Source organism: Cetorhinus maximus, chromosome 2 (genome assembly GCF_964194155.1).
Source record: "Cetorhinus maximus chromosome 2, sCetMax3.hap1.1, whole genome shotgun sequence".
NCBI classification, from domain to species: domain Eukaryota; kingdom Metazoa; phylum Chordata; class Chondrichthyes; order Lamniformes; family Cetorhinidae; genus Cetorhinus; species Cetorhinus maximus.
This window is the reverse complement of record NC_135880.1, coordinates 73702505-73717256: the sequence shown is the minus strand read 5'-3', so window position 1 is coordinate 73717256 and position 14752 is coordinate 73702505. Positions and strand designations below refer to the sequence as shown.

Genomic DNA, 14752 nt, shown 5'->3' with positions numbered 1-14752 from the left:
GGAATAGTAGTTTTAAAAAAAAATTAAATGCTCTTTATCTGAATACACAGAATTCTCAATGTGTTGAATGAACTAGTGGTACAAATGGAGTTAAATTGTTTAGATTTAAATGTGTTACAATCTCCATAGAGACTGACAGCTTTTAAAAAGGATTCGAGCTTCCAGTTAATAGCTGAAAGAATGACCCGTCAAGATTTCATGTTTTAAAACTTGTACTATAACAAGAGCATTAAAAAAAAAACCGACCAAGTACTATTTTCATTTTGGAGGCAACTTATACTTATCTCACACTCCAAGGAATTAGTCTTTTTAGCAAACAGTCCAAAGTTATTCCTAGATTCCAATAGGTTTCCATATCCCCGTTTCACCGTGGAGTAACTTCGAGTGACGGTCTCCAGGCGCTTCAGAGAGTTTCTTAAATCCACCACCAGTGGTAAAGCCATTTCCAATGATTATCCTGCAATCCATTGAAGGCTGCAGGATCTCTTTTGTTGACTAGAGAGTCTCGCTCCTGTATCTGTCTGTGGTAGTTCGCAAAGTCAAGCAGGCCTTTTCTCTCTGCTGACCACCCAGAACTTAAGTTTGTCTGTGGTATTCATTAATTTGTAGGGAATCATATTGCCTGATCTCAAAATGGCTTCCTCTGCCCTCTTTCCCCATGGTGATGTGAAATACGTTAACCTTGTATGTATGTAGAAATGCTAATTAGCGATCCTTAATCTCCACTCCTTTTCACTTTAGACATAAATGTCTAATCTACAGCATCCCGACATCATCGCGCTGTCTTACGATGTTTCGTTCGGCAGGCGCGCACTGGAGTCGGCTGAGTACCCACCGATATTTAAATGACCTATTAAGGCCATTAAGGAAGTAATTAATGTAGTTGTTAACGCTTAAGTTGTTAACCTTAAGGTTGGTGGGCAGGTGGAAAGGCCAGGCAGCCTTCACCTGTTTTTCGGAAACCTCATCCACAAGCGAGGCGAGGTTTCCTAAAGCTTTTATTAAATAAATTTTAAAAATTTCCGAGATATAAAAACATGTCCCATCTCATGTGACACAGCTACATGAGGGGACATGTTTAATTGATTCTTTTCTCCATTTATTTAATTATTTCAATATCGATTTAATCTCCCTGAGGTAGCTCCGTGCCTCAGGGAGGTTGAAGCGCTCTTTCGCACTGGCCCCGACTCTCCCTCCTCCCTCCGCCTGCACAGGTAGCACTGAGCGCTACGGCTCGCATCTTCCGCTGGGTGGGCCTTAATTGGCCCGCCCGCGTAAAATGGCGACATGGAGCTAAACGCATACGGTGATCGACACCGAGCCCGCCTGCCGCCTGAAAAATTCAGGCCGAAGAAAGGGCCATCAAAAAGTTGATTAATAAGGGAAAAAATAAAATGAGAGTAAATTAACCAGGAAAATAAAAACAGATTGTAAGAGCATTTTCAAATATATAATAAAGAAGACAGTAGCTAAACTAAACTTTGGTACCTTAGAAGCAAACACAGAAGAAATTATCTTGGGGCATGAGGAAATAGCAGGCATCGAACAAATATTTTGTGTCTGTTTTCATAGTCGAAGACACAAATTACATACTAGAAAGAGAGAGTAACTTAGTGTCTGAAAAGAATGAGAAAATTAAAGTAACTAAGATCAGCAGAAAAAATGTATTGAAGAAGCTTGAGGAACCAAAATCTGACAGATCCCCAGGACCTGATGGCCTACATCCTATAGTTCTAAAAGAGATAGTTGCGCAGATAGTGAGTGCACTGGCTATGATTTTCCAAAATTCCCTAAATTTTGAAACGATTCTACCATTTAGCAAATGTAATAAGAAAGGAGGGCGAGAGAAAACCAGGAACTCCAGGCCAATTATTCTGACATCAGTGATCAGAAAAAGCTGGAACCTATTATTAAGGAAGTCTTAACAAAGCACTTAGAAAATCATAGCATGACCAGACAAAGCCAATATGGTTTTCCGAAAGGGAAATTGTATTTCACAAATGTATTAGAAATTTTTGAGGATGTAACCAGTCGGGTAGATAAAGGGGAGCCAGTAGATGCAGTATACTTGAATTTCCAAAGAGGCATTCAATAAGTTACCACACAAAAGGTGAATTTGCAAAATAAGGGCTTATGATGTTGGGGGTGATATGTTAGCATGGATAGAGGATTTGTTGATAGACAGGGAGCAGAGAGTAGGGATAAATGGGGCATTTTCAAGTTGGCAGGCTGTGACTAGTGGAATGCTGCAAGGATAAGTACTGGACCCACAGCTGATAACAAAGAGACAGTAATGTATCTAAGTTTGTTGATGATCGAAAGCTAGGTGGGAATGCAAGCTGTGAGGAGGGCACAAAAAGGATGCAAAGACGTATGGACAGGTTAAGTGAGTGGGCAACGAGATGGCAGTTGGAGAACAATGTGGGGAAGTGTGAGGTCATTCACTTTGGTCATAAGAATAGAAAATCAGAAGATTTTTTTAAAAAAGGTGTGAAACTTGTCAGTTTTGATATTCAGAGGGACTTGGGTGTACTCGTAGAAGGAACACAAACTTAGCATGCAGGTGCAGCAATCAATTAGGAAATCAATGGCATGTTGGCCTTTATTGCAAGGGGTTTGGAGCACAAGAACAAGGAAATCTCTCTGTAATTGTACAGGGCTTTGGTGAGACCACACTTAGAATGGTGTGTGCAATTTTGGTCTCCATATTTGAGGAAAGATACACTTGCATTGGGGCAGTACAGTGAAGGTTCACTGGATTGGTACCCGGGGTGAGAGGGTTGGTCTATTATGAGAGGCTGAGGAAATTGGGTGCATATTTTCTGGAGTTTGGAGACACAGCTGATCGAATTGAAACATTCGAGATTCTGAAGGGGCATGACCGGTTCGACACTGAGAGGTTGTTTACCTGGCTGGGAAAGCTAGAAAAATGGGGCACGGTCTCGGGATAAGAGGCTGATCATTTAGGGGTAAGGAGGAGGAGAAATTTCTTCACTAAAAGGGTTGTGAATCTTTGGAATTCTTTACCCCATAGGGTTGTCTCTATCATTAGATATATTTGAAGCTGAGATCGATTTTTGATCTCTCAGGCAATTGGGTGACAGAGGAGTGGGCGGGAAAGTGGAGTTGAAGCCCAAGATCAGCCATGATCCTATTGAATAGGGAAGCAGGCTCGCTGGGCTGTATGTTCTCCTCTTATTCCAATTTCTTATGTTCTTCTGTTCTTATAGCAGGTGCAGCTGCTAGCTGCATTTTCTCAGGCCTCAATCTTTTTTGTTCTCCTTATATCACAGCATCTGGTGCTTAATGAATGCTGCCACCATTCTGACACCTCTTGTGGCCTGTGGGCCTGCCACAAGATGGCATGGGCCACCTAAAATTGCTGTCCATTGGCTTGATTTGGTTTCAGTGGTTTTAATTGGATGATGAGCAAGATTCAGAATTTGCACTGTGCTCATCCTCTGTATTATTGCGTTCTGTTTTCATTATGTCAGTGACCTAATTTAATGTCACAGCGTGTGATTTTATGCTCATTCCAACCAAGATGCTGCCTGTTTCTCAAAGGTAAAATTCTGGCCCTGAATGTGCATGGGACATTAATGTTCCTCTCTCTGGTGTATTTTTGAGTGACAAGGGAGGATAAGAGGGAGTAGTACTGATCAAGGATTATATTGCATTTCTGGAGAGAGGCAACACACAAAAGAGGGTTCAAAGACTGAAGCAGTTTGGTTCAAGTTAAGGAATGGCAAATGAGTTATTACCTTGCTAGTTTTTACTATAAACTCCCAAATAGTGTCAAGGACAAAGAGGAACAAATCTGAGGCAATTGTCAGAGAAATGTAAAAATATTAGCAGTAATTGTAGGGGACTTGAATTACTTCAGTATAGAGGAAAAAAGAAATGGTGTAAAATCCAAGAAGGGTGAAGAATTCTGAAAATGTTTACAGGAGAACTTTTGAAATCATGATTTCTGGACCAGTGAGGAAGGAAGCAGGGCCAGATCTAGTCCTGAGGAATGAAGTAGGAGAAGTGGTGTGTGTTTCAATAAGAGAGTGAGGGTAATGGTAAGTAGGGACAAAGAAAAGTCAATAGTGGAAGATGTGGAGAACCAATTTCAGTGATTTGAAAAGGGACCTAGCAAAGATGATCTGAAACAAAAGATCAGCAAGGAAAATGGCCAAAGAGCAATTGGAGGCATTCAAGGTAGTGGTAGCTTGGGTACGAACCAAGCATATTCCCACCTGGAGGAAAGATGAGTCATGCAAAGATATAGTTTTCTGAATGACAAAGGAAATAGAAGTTGAGGTAAAATACTAAAAGGAGGATTATGGCAGACTACAGTTGAAAACCAGCTAGCGTACAGAGAATGCAAGGAGAAGTTAAAAGAAGGGTGTAAGAAGTGCAAAGCGAGAGCATAAGAAATGATCAGCCATTATTAACACGGGAGAATCCAAAAATCTTTAAACATATAAAAAGTGAATGGATGGTTAAAAGCATGTTAATAGTAAGTGGGTAGTAAGAAGTGGGATGAGGCCCAATTAGGGACAAAGAGGGTGATATACACTTAGATGCGCAAGGTAAGAATATTTAATGAGTACTTTGTATTGGTTTTTATTAAGGAAGAAGATGCTGATGAAAGTAGCTGGAAGTGGAGATGGAATAGGTTATGGATGAGGTGAAAATTGAAAGACAGGATGTATTGGAAAGGTTGGCTATCCTTAGAGTGGATGAGTTGCCTGGTTCCAGATGGCTTGCGTTCAGCTTGTTAAAGGAATTAGGAGTGAGATGGTGGAACGGCTTGCCATAATCTTCCAACCTTCTCTAAATATGGGGGAGGTGCCAGAGGATTGGAGAGTGGCAGATGTGAACCTCTTATTTAAAGAAGGGTGCAAGGACATTCCGAGTAACTATAGGCCGGTCAGTTTAACATCAGTGGTGGTAAGATGTTAGAAACAATAATTAAGTGAAAAAATTAATGGGCACTTGTAGAGGTTTGAATTAATTCAGGAGAGCCCAGTACTGATCTGTAAAAGGCAAATCATGCTTGACTAATGTAATTGAATTCTTTGATGACTTAACAGAGAAGGTTAATGAAGGGAAAACAATGGATGTTGTCAAGATGGATTTGTAGAAAGTGTTTAAAAAAGTACCATAAAAGATTGGTCAACAAAATTGAGGCCCTTGGATTCAGGGGGTCAGTGTCCAATTAGATTTTTTAACAATTGAACTTAAGGTCTGAAAACAGCAAGTTGTGGTAAATTGTTCTTTTTCAAACTGGAGATTGGTAGATCGTGGTGTTCCCCAAGGTTTAGTGCTATACAGAAAGTGTGAGGTGCTGTATTTTGGTAGAAGGGATAGGGAGAAGCAGCATAGACTCAAGGGCACAATTCTAAAGATTAAGAAACAGTAGGACCTGGGGTTGCATGTACATCGATCTTTGAAGGTGGCAGGACACATTGCAAGAGAGTGGTTAGCAAAGCATATAAGACTATGGGCATCATAAATAGAGGCATTGAGGGCAAAAGTAGGGAAGGTATGCTGAACTTGAAATGTGTACAGGAGAACTTTTTAGGTCAATATGTCGAGGGTCCAACAAGGGACGGTGCAGTGTTGGACCTAATTCTGGGGAATGAAGCCGGACAGGTGGCTGAGGTGGTGGTGGGGGAGCATTTTAGTGATAGCGACCACAACATGGTCCAATTTAAGCTTGTTATGGACAAAGAAATGGACAAGTTGCAAAAAAATGTATTGGATTGGGGGAGAGCGGATTTAAGTAAAATAAGGCAGGACCAGGCCAAGGTAGACTGGGAACAATTACTTGTGGGGAAATCGACAGAGGAGCAGTGAAGGGGGCATTCAAAAAGGAAATGGGGAGGGTACAGGCTCAACATGTTTCTTCTAGGGTGATAGGAAGGAGTAACAAGCCCAGAGAGCCATGGATAACCAGAGATATTCAGGAGAAGGAAAAGAGAGGCTTTTAGCAGGTACAAGGGGAGCAAATCAGCAGAGGCATTAGTGGAGTACAGAAAGTGCAGGGTGAGGCTTAGAAAGCATTAGGAGAGCAAAGAGGGGATATGAGAAAGCTATTTAAGAAAGCTCTAGCTGGTAAAAGTAGGCAAAATCCCAAGATATTCTATAAGTATATCAATGGGAAGAGGATAACCAGGGAAAGAATAGGGCCCATTAGGGACCAAGGGGGCAATCTATGGGTGGAGCCAGAGGACATCGGTAGAGTGTTGAATGAATACTTCACATCCGTCTTCACCCAAGAGAATGAGGATGAAGGTATGGAACTCGGGGAGAGAGACTGCGAGGCTCTTGAGCAAATTGATATAAGGAGTGACAAGGTATTGGAGGTGTTGGCAGGCTTAAAAGTGGACAAATCTCTAGGTCCGAATGATTTGTGTCCCAGACTGCTGAGGGAGGTAAGGGAGGAGATCGCAGGGGCTCTGACCTGAATTTTTAATTCCTCTCACAGAAGGTTAGTATGCAGGTACAGCAAGTAATTAGGAATGGAATGTTATTGTTTATTGTGAGGGGAATTGATTACAAAAATAGGGAGGTTATGCTTCAGTTATACAGGGTGCTGGTGAGACCCCATCTGGAGTACTGTGTACGGTACTGGTCTCCTTCTGTAAGGAAAGATGTAAATGTGTTTGAAGCAATTCAGAGAAGGTTTACTCGACTAATACCTGGAACAGGTGGGTTGTCTTACGATGAAAGGCTGGACAGGTTAGGCTAGTATCCACGAGAGTTTAGAAGAGTAAGAGGCGACTTGATTGAAACCTTTAAGATCCTGAGGGGTCTTGACGGGGTGGATGTCGGGAGGATGTTTCCTCTTGTGGGAGAATTGAGGTCATTATTTAAAAATAAGGAGTAGCTGATTTAAGACAAAGATGAGGAGAAATTTTTTCTGAGGGTTGTGAATCTTTGGAACTCTGCTTCCACTGCCTTTTGAGAAACAGAGTCTTTGAATATTTTTAAGGCAGAGCAAGATAGATTCTTGATTAACAAGAGAGTGAAAGGTCATCGGGGGTAGACAAGAATGTGGTGTTGAGATTGCAATCAGATCAGCCATGATCTTATTGAATGGCAGAGCAGGCTCGAAGGACCTACTCCTAATTGAACTCCTAATTTGTCTGTTCTTATGTGCAAGGCCACTCTGAAGGCTTCATTTATGAGTTTTGATATCGACTTTGAATCCTCGGAGAAGCCTACTCAGGATTGCTGCACCTGGTGCGGCCTCCTTTGAAAGCAAGTGCATATCAGAGGCAGAGAGAAAGCATGAGGAGAGGAAATCCTGAGCCATCAACTCATTTCAGACTGAAGAGTGCAGTATCCTGTCCTGTCTGCAACAGAACCTTCCGGGTGCAGATGGCCTTAGCAGTCACCTACATAGGACCTGAAACCCTACCAAATACCCCAGATGATGGACATGATCATCTTCACTTCAAATGACAAACAAGATGGGACTGACTGCGTACTTTGCATCTGTATTCACAAAAGAGAAAGTTAATGCTGAAGTAGTGGAGGAGAGAGTATAGATATTGGATAGGATAAAAATAGATGGAAATTTAGTGTTCAATAGCTTGGCATCACCAAGTCACCCAGTCCTGATGGAATGCATTCAAGGTTGCTGAGGGAATAGAGGGTGAAGGTAGCAGAACAGGTGATCTTGCAATCCTGCTTGACTATGGAAATGGTGCCAGAGGAGTGGAGGATGGCCAATGTTCAAAAAATGAAAAGAGATAAACCTGCTAAGTACAGACCACTTCAGTCTAATATCAGAGGTGTGTTCACTGCTGGAGATCCTTGTCAAGGCCAAAACAAATTTTCACTAGGAAAGGCATGGGTTAATAAGAGAGTCACATGGATTTTTGAAAGGCAAATTTGATCTAATTAACTTGGCTAAGTTTTTATATAGACTCCCAGGAGCTATTATACTTGCGCTATATAAGTCACCTGGACTTGAGCACAGTGAGTACAATTTTGAAATTTGTGGACAATGTAAAACCTGCCACAGTGGTAAATATTGAGAAGGATAGATACAGACTTCAGGTGCACATAGACTGGTGAAATGGGCAGTTGCAAGGCAGATGCAATTTCATGCACGTTAGTGTGTAGTTATGCACAAGGGGAGGAACAACATGGGACCACAGTATAACCTAAACGGCATTATTTTGGGTGGGGCAGGGTGGATGGAGGAGCAGTGGACTCTGGCTCCATCATGACAAATCCTTGAAGGTGGCAGGACAAATTGATAAAGTGGTTAAAAAAGCAAATGGGATACTTGGCTTTGTAAAAAGGGGCATTGAATACAAAGAACACAGGAGTCATGCAAAATGTTTACAAATCACTGGTGAGGCCTCAATTGAAGTATTGTATACAATTCTGGTACTGCACTTTAGGAAGAATGTCAAGGCCTTGGGAGAGGGTCCAGAGGAGGTTTACTGGGATGATCACAGGGATGAGTGTACAGGGACGTGGAGAGATGGGAGAAGTTGGGATTGTTCTCCTTGGTGCAGAGAAGGTTATGGGGAGACCTCATCGAGCTATGCGAAATTATGAGGGGTTTGTGAGAGTAGTGTTTCCTCTGGCAAGCAGGTTGGTAACCAGAGGTCATAGATTTAAAATAGTTGGCAAAAGTGCTAGAAACGAAACGAGAGCTTTTTTTCGCAGTTTGTTAGGACCTGGTACCATTGCATGAAAGAGTGGTGGAAGCAGTTTTTTAATTCATTTAGGCATGGGGTCATTGCTGGTAAGGCCAGCATTTATTGCCCATCCCTTATTGTCCTTGATAAGGTGGTGGTGTGTGCTGCCTTCTTGTCCCGCTGCAGTCCATGTGGTGTAGGTGCACCCACAGTGCTGTTACGGAGGGAGTTCCAGGATTTCGACACGGTGACAGTGAAGGAATGACGATATATTTCCAAGTCAGGTTGGTGAGTGGCTTGGAGGGGGACTTGCAGATGGCGGTGTTTCCATGTATCTGCTGCACTTGTCCTTCTAGATGGTAGAGGTTACAGGTTTGGAAGATGCTGCCTAAGGAGCCTTGGTGAGTTTCTGCAGAGCATCTTGTAGATGGTACACACTGCTGCCACTGTTTGTGGAAGGAGTGATTGTTTGTGGAAAGGCTGCCAAAGGAACTTTCAAAAGGCACTGGACATTTACTTTCAGATGACTCATTTGCAGGGTTATGGAGAAAAAGCTGTTATGGAGGGTTATGGAGAAAATTTAAAAAAAAACACAAAGGCTTACCTTTCTTGACCAATGGATGACCCAAAGCACCCTTCAGCCAGCGAAGTCCTTTTGAAGTATAGCCACTGTTGGAATGAGGAAACACGACATCTAATTTGCACTCAGCAAGCTACCACAAACACCAATGTGATAAAGACCCAGATGATCTATTTTTTGTAATGTTGATTGAGGCTAAATATTGTCCAGGGCACTGGGGATAACTTCCTTGCTCTTATTGAAATATTTCCACGGGATCTTTTGCAACCACCTGAGAGGCTAGACAGCCATCGGTTTAACATCTTATCTGAAAGACGGCACCTCTGAGTGCTCTGAGAGCTACACTGGAATGTCACCCTAAGATTCTTGTGCTGAAGTCCTGGAGTGGGACTTGAACCCACAACATAATGACTCAAGAGATACGGGTGCTACCAACTGAACAATAGCTATCACAACTGTACAGCTTTTTAAAAGATTTTGCATAGGCCACGATATGCTGAATGGCCTCCTTCTCTGTCCTAAGTTTCCATGATTCTATAAGACTATTTTGAGCTTATTTTAGCATGACTCTGAAACTGCAACATTTATTGCCTGTACTTGGTTGCTGTGATGGCAACCACATAGTGTGGGCGAGATTGAAGTGCAGCTCAGATTTACAACACTGAAATGGTGAACCAATTGATATTCTATAACAATCCAGCAGTTCTCAAGCTTACTTTTATTGTGCTTCACCACAGTTACCAGATTTGTTGAATTCTGTTTTACAACTTGCCATCGTGGGGCTTGAATTCTCAACCTCTTGATTGCTAGTCCAGTATGAGAACTGCTACGCTATGCTACTCCTTTGTAATACAACATCGTGACTGTGAGCCCCTACTTGAGGCACCAAAGCCTATTGAAAATATATGTTTAGAATTATCTTTTTTGGGATGTACGTACTGCTTTGAAAATCTTTTATAATGTTTGTCAGTGAACTACAGAATAGTATTGACAAACTGTAGAAGCGGTGAGATAATGGCCTGAAAAATTGGGTGGTGGAAACTATGATGGAAAGCTGAATATAAACTGCAGTACTGCCACTTCGGGTAAATTTAACTGACATTGGTTTGAGGTTAATTAGTCAACCCTGTTTACTGTCAGACAAACTTCAACTAGTTAATTTTCTAGAAAGCATTAAAGATTAAGGAATTCTTAGTCATTGAGTGAAAGTGTTCCATAAAACTTGAATATTTTAGATCTCATTAATTCACCCATACACAAAAATGTCAGTGGTCCAGAAAAGAAATAGCTTTGGGATGATGTCCCTTGAAAGGTTTGGCACCATACAATTGTCGCATTGCCATTCTTCAGATCACTTTATGTATCAGAAGCCTTACAACTGTACCACTGTCATCTCATCGTGTGGCGAGGTGTCCAAGTTTGTTTAATAATGCTCCCGCGAAGTGTCTTGGATCTTTCATTACATGAAAGATACTATATAAATGCAAGTTATTTTTGGTGTTCTGACAAAAGTATGATCTGCAGCTGAGAATGAGAAGTTTTTTATTCTGCTTCGTGAATCCTTTTCACATCATTTTCATGTGTCCACTTTTTGTTAACATGGTTTCATAATTTTGTAAATTTTTCAATTTATATTCAGTTTTTCCATTTAGCTTCATATTTCCATTGAGACCTTCAATTTGATTCCTGAGAGGGCTAACCTAAGCAGGGATTTCTCATTCTTCAACTTCAGTTATCTTATTGACATTGTGGGAAATATCTTGTCTAAAAGTTTACAATATGCTGTGGAAGTGATAAGTCCATTGGTTGCAGGGCAATAAATACAATCCTCTGCAGAAGTTATGCTGCAGCTATAGAAAGCCCTGGCTATAGAAAGCACCTGGAGTATTGTGGGCAGGTCTGAGCACCACACCTTAAGAAGGACAAAATGACCTAAGTGCAGTGAAAATTTACCAAAATGATATCTGAAAAAGAAGTGTAAAAATAATAGGGTAGAAATAGTATGGGATTCCGACTTCCGCAATATTAACTGGGTTAGTCATAGTGTGATAGGTTTAGAGGGAACGGAATTCTTAAAACAGATCCAGGAGATCTTTTTAAGCCAGTACGTAGAAGGTCCTACAAGAGAGGTGGCGGGCCTGGACTTAATTTTAGGGAATGAAGCCGGGCAAGTGGTAAAGGTCTCAGTGGGGGAGCATTTTGCAGATAGTGATCATAACTCGGTTAGATTCAAGGTTGTTATGGATAAGGACAAGGATGGGCCAGAAATCAGAGTTCTAAATTGGGGGAAGGCGGATTTTAATAAGATCAGGTATGATTTGGCCAGAGTGGACTGGGAGCAGCTACTTTTAGGTAAATCTGCGTCACAGCAGTGGGATTTATTCAAGAAGGAAATAGGGAGAGTACAGGGCCAATATATTCCATAAAGACAAAGGGTGGGACCAACAAATCCAGGGAACCCTGGATGTCGAGGGATATACAGGATTGGATAAAGAGAAAAAGGGAGTCTTATGGCAGATACCGAGGGCTCAAAACAGCAGAAGCCTTAGAGGAGTATAGAATGTGTAGGGGGGGAATTTAAAAAGGAAATTAGGAGAGCAAAAAGGGGGCATGAAAAAACATTTGGCAGGTAAAATAGAGGAAAATCCAAAGTTATTTTACAAGTACATGAAGAGTAAGAGGATAACTAGGGAAAGAGTAAGGTCCATTAAGGACCATAGTGGTAATTTGTGCATGGAGCCGGAAGATGTAGGTAGGGTTCTAAATGAATACTTTGTGTCGGTGTTTGCAAGTGAGAGGGATGACGTGGGCATGGAAATAAGGCTGAAGGACTGTTATATAATTAAAGAAGTTAACATAGAAAGGGAGGAGGTTCTAAGTGGTTTGACAGGCTTAAAAGTCAATAAATTTCCAGGCCCGGATGAAATGTATCCCAGGCTGTTGAGTGAGGCAAGGAAGGAGATAGCAGGGGTGCTGGCAATAAATTTCAATACCTCTCTGGTCACAGGGGAGGTGCCAGAGGACTGGAGGTCAGCCAATGTGATACTGTTATTCAAGAAAGGAGGAAGGGATAAACCAGGGAACTACAGGCCATTCAGTCTAACCTCAGTGGTGGGGAAACTATTGGAAACAATTTTGAGGGACAGAATTAATCTACACTTGGAGAGGCAGGGATTAATCAAGGACAGTCAGCATGGTTTTGTTAAGGGGAGGTCATGTGTGACCAATTTGATTGAACTTTTGGAAGAGGTGACCAGGTGTGTCGATGAGGGCAATGCATTTGACGTAGTCCATTTGGACTTAAGCAAGGCTTTTGATAAGGTCCCACATGGGAGACTGATACTCTTTCGAGTTATCAACAGTCACAGATTGCAACTCTTTTCGAGTACGATCACAGTTCTTGGTTTCCGGGAGTGGGACATGAACCCACAACCCTCTGATTCAAAGGCGAGGGTGCTATGCCCATGGGATCCGAGGCAAATTGGATCCAGAATTGGCTGAGTGGCAGGAAGCAGAGGGTGATGGTCGAGGGGTGTTTTTGTGACTGGATGCCTGCGTCCAGTGGGGTTCCACAGGGATCAGTGTTGGATCCCTTGCTATTTATGGTATACATAAATGATTTCGACTTGAATGTAGGGAGCGTTGATCAGTAAGTTCGCGGATGACACGAACATTGGTGGGGTGGCAAATAGAGAGGAGGATAGCCTCGGATTACAGGAGGATATAGGCGAGCTGGTCAGATGGGCTGATCAGTGGCAAATGGAATTTAATCCGGATAAGTGTGAGGTGATTCACTTGGGCAGGACAAACAAGGCACGGGAATACACGATGAATGGTAGGACCCTGGGAAGTACCGAGGATCAGAGGGACCTTGTGTGCATGTCCACTGGTCCCTTAAGGTAGCGGGACAGGTAGATAAGGTGGTTAAGAAGGCATATGGGATACTTGCCTTTATTAGCTGAGGCACAGAATATAAGAGCAGGGAGGTTATGCTGGAAGTGTATAAAATGCTGGTTGGGCCACAGCTAGAGTATTGCGTACGGTTCTGGAATCCGTATTATAGGAAGGATGTGATTGCACTGGAGAGAGTGCAGAGGAGATTTACCAGGATGTTGCCTGGGCTGGAGAGTTTTAGTTATGAGGAGAGATTGGATAGACTGGGATTATTTTCCCTGGAGCAGAGGAGATTGAGGGGGGACATGACTGAGGTGTATAAAATTATGAGGGGCATAGATAGGGTAGACAGGAAGGAACTTTTCCCCTTGGTGGAGGGGTCAATAACCAGGGGGCATGGATTTAAGGTAAGGGGCAGGAGGTTTAGAAGGGATGTGAGGAAGAATTTTTTCAGCCAGAGGGTGGTGGGAATCTGGAATTCACTGCCTGAAAGGGTGGTAGAGGCAGAAACCCTCATAACATTTAAGAAGTATTTAGAAGTGCACTTGCGATTCAATGGCATAGAAGGCTATGGGTTTAGTGCTGTAAAATGGGATTAAAATAGTTAGGTTCTTGTTTGACCAGTGCAGACTTGATGGGCTGAAGGGCCTTTTTCTGTGCTGTAGACCTCTATGACTATGACTGACTTTGGGACGGCACTTTTAGTGAATCCTGTTTTTTTCATCGAACACTCACATGAGAGTTGTTACAATACTTGATAATAGATGGAAATTTAGCATTCAAGTCAGATCCAACAGAGCCTATAACAACTCTTGATCCTAAAAATAAGCTATTCTAGACTGTTCTAGTGCTTACTCTGATTTTTGTACCCCACAGTTAATGAGTTTCATGTGTGGTGTGGTAAATTTAAATTCCATTCCTTTATGGCATTTGGAAAAGAGAGCAAATAAAATTTATGTTGAAGAATAAAAAATCAGAAAAATGCTGGACATACGAAGCAGATGAGGCAGCATCACTGAAAAAGGAAAAGCCTTGCATTGTTTTACAGATGCTTGCTGACCTGAATATTTCCAGCAAGTTTTTTTTCCTTTTTATGCTGAAAGGAAAATTGTCCAAGTTGAGATATTATAAAATTACATAGATAAATGTTATTTCTAAAGTTATTGGTCTGTTACCATTAAATACTGTACAAATAAAGTCACATAATTCAAGAAGCATAAAGACCTGAATACTTAACCTAATTAGACATATGTTCTATGTTAGCATGAACAGACAGGCCAGACATATATATTGCTGTTTAGAAAGTTCAGAGATCCTTCTTGTAATTAAACAAATAAATCCTTGAAATTAAGCATGCCCATTGAAGCACAAAATATCATATTTGGCTGGTGCTATATTTTAAGACTGTAAAAATGCTGCTTGATTATGCTTATCCTTTAAAAGGTAATATCTTTGTATGCATTAAAATTTAATATTGTTTAATATTACCTTTTCAACAACAACTTTAATTTATATAATGTTATATAATTTATAATATATAATACCTCCAATGCAGAAAAAAAAAGCCCTAAGACGCTTCACAATGATGTGATCGGACAAAAATGGATGCTTTGCGGATCACCAGAAT

At 41.5% G+C, this 14752-nt stretch overlaps 1 protein-coding gene across 3 annotated transcripts in view; it reads left to right on the top strand.

Annotated features, from left to right (window-relative positions):
- Positions 1 to 14752, top strand: part of fbxl17 (F-box and leucine-rich repeat protein 17) — an 832496-nt gene that overhangs the window by 83698 nt on the left and 734046 nt on the right. The gene's annotated exons all lie outside the window — the stretch shown is intronic.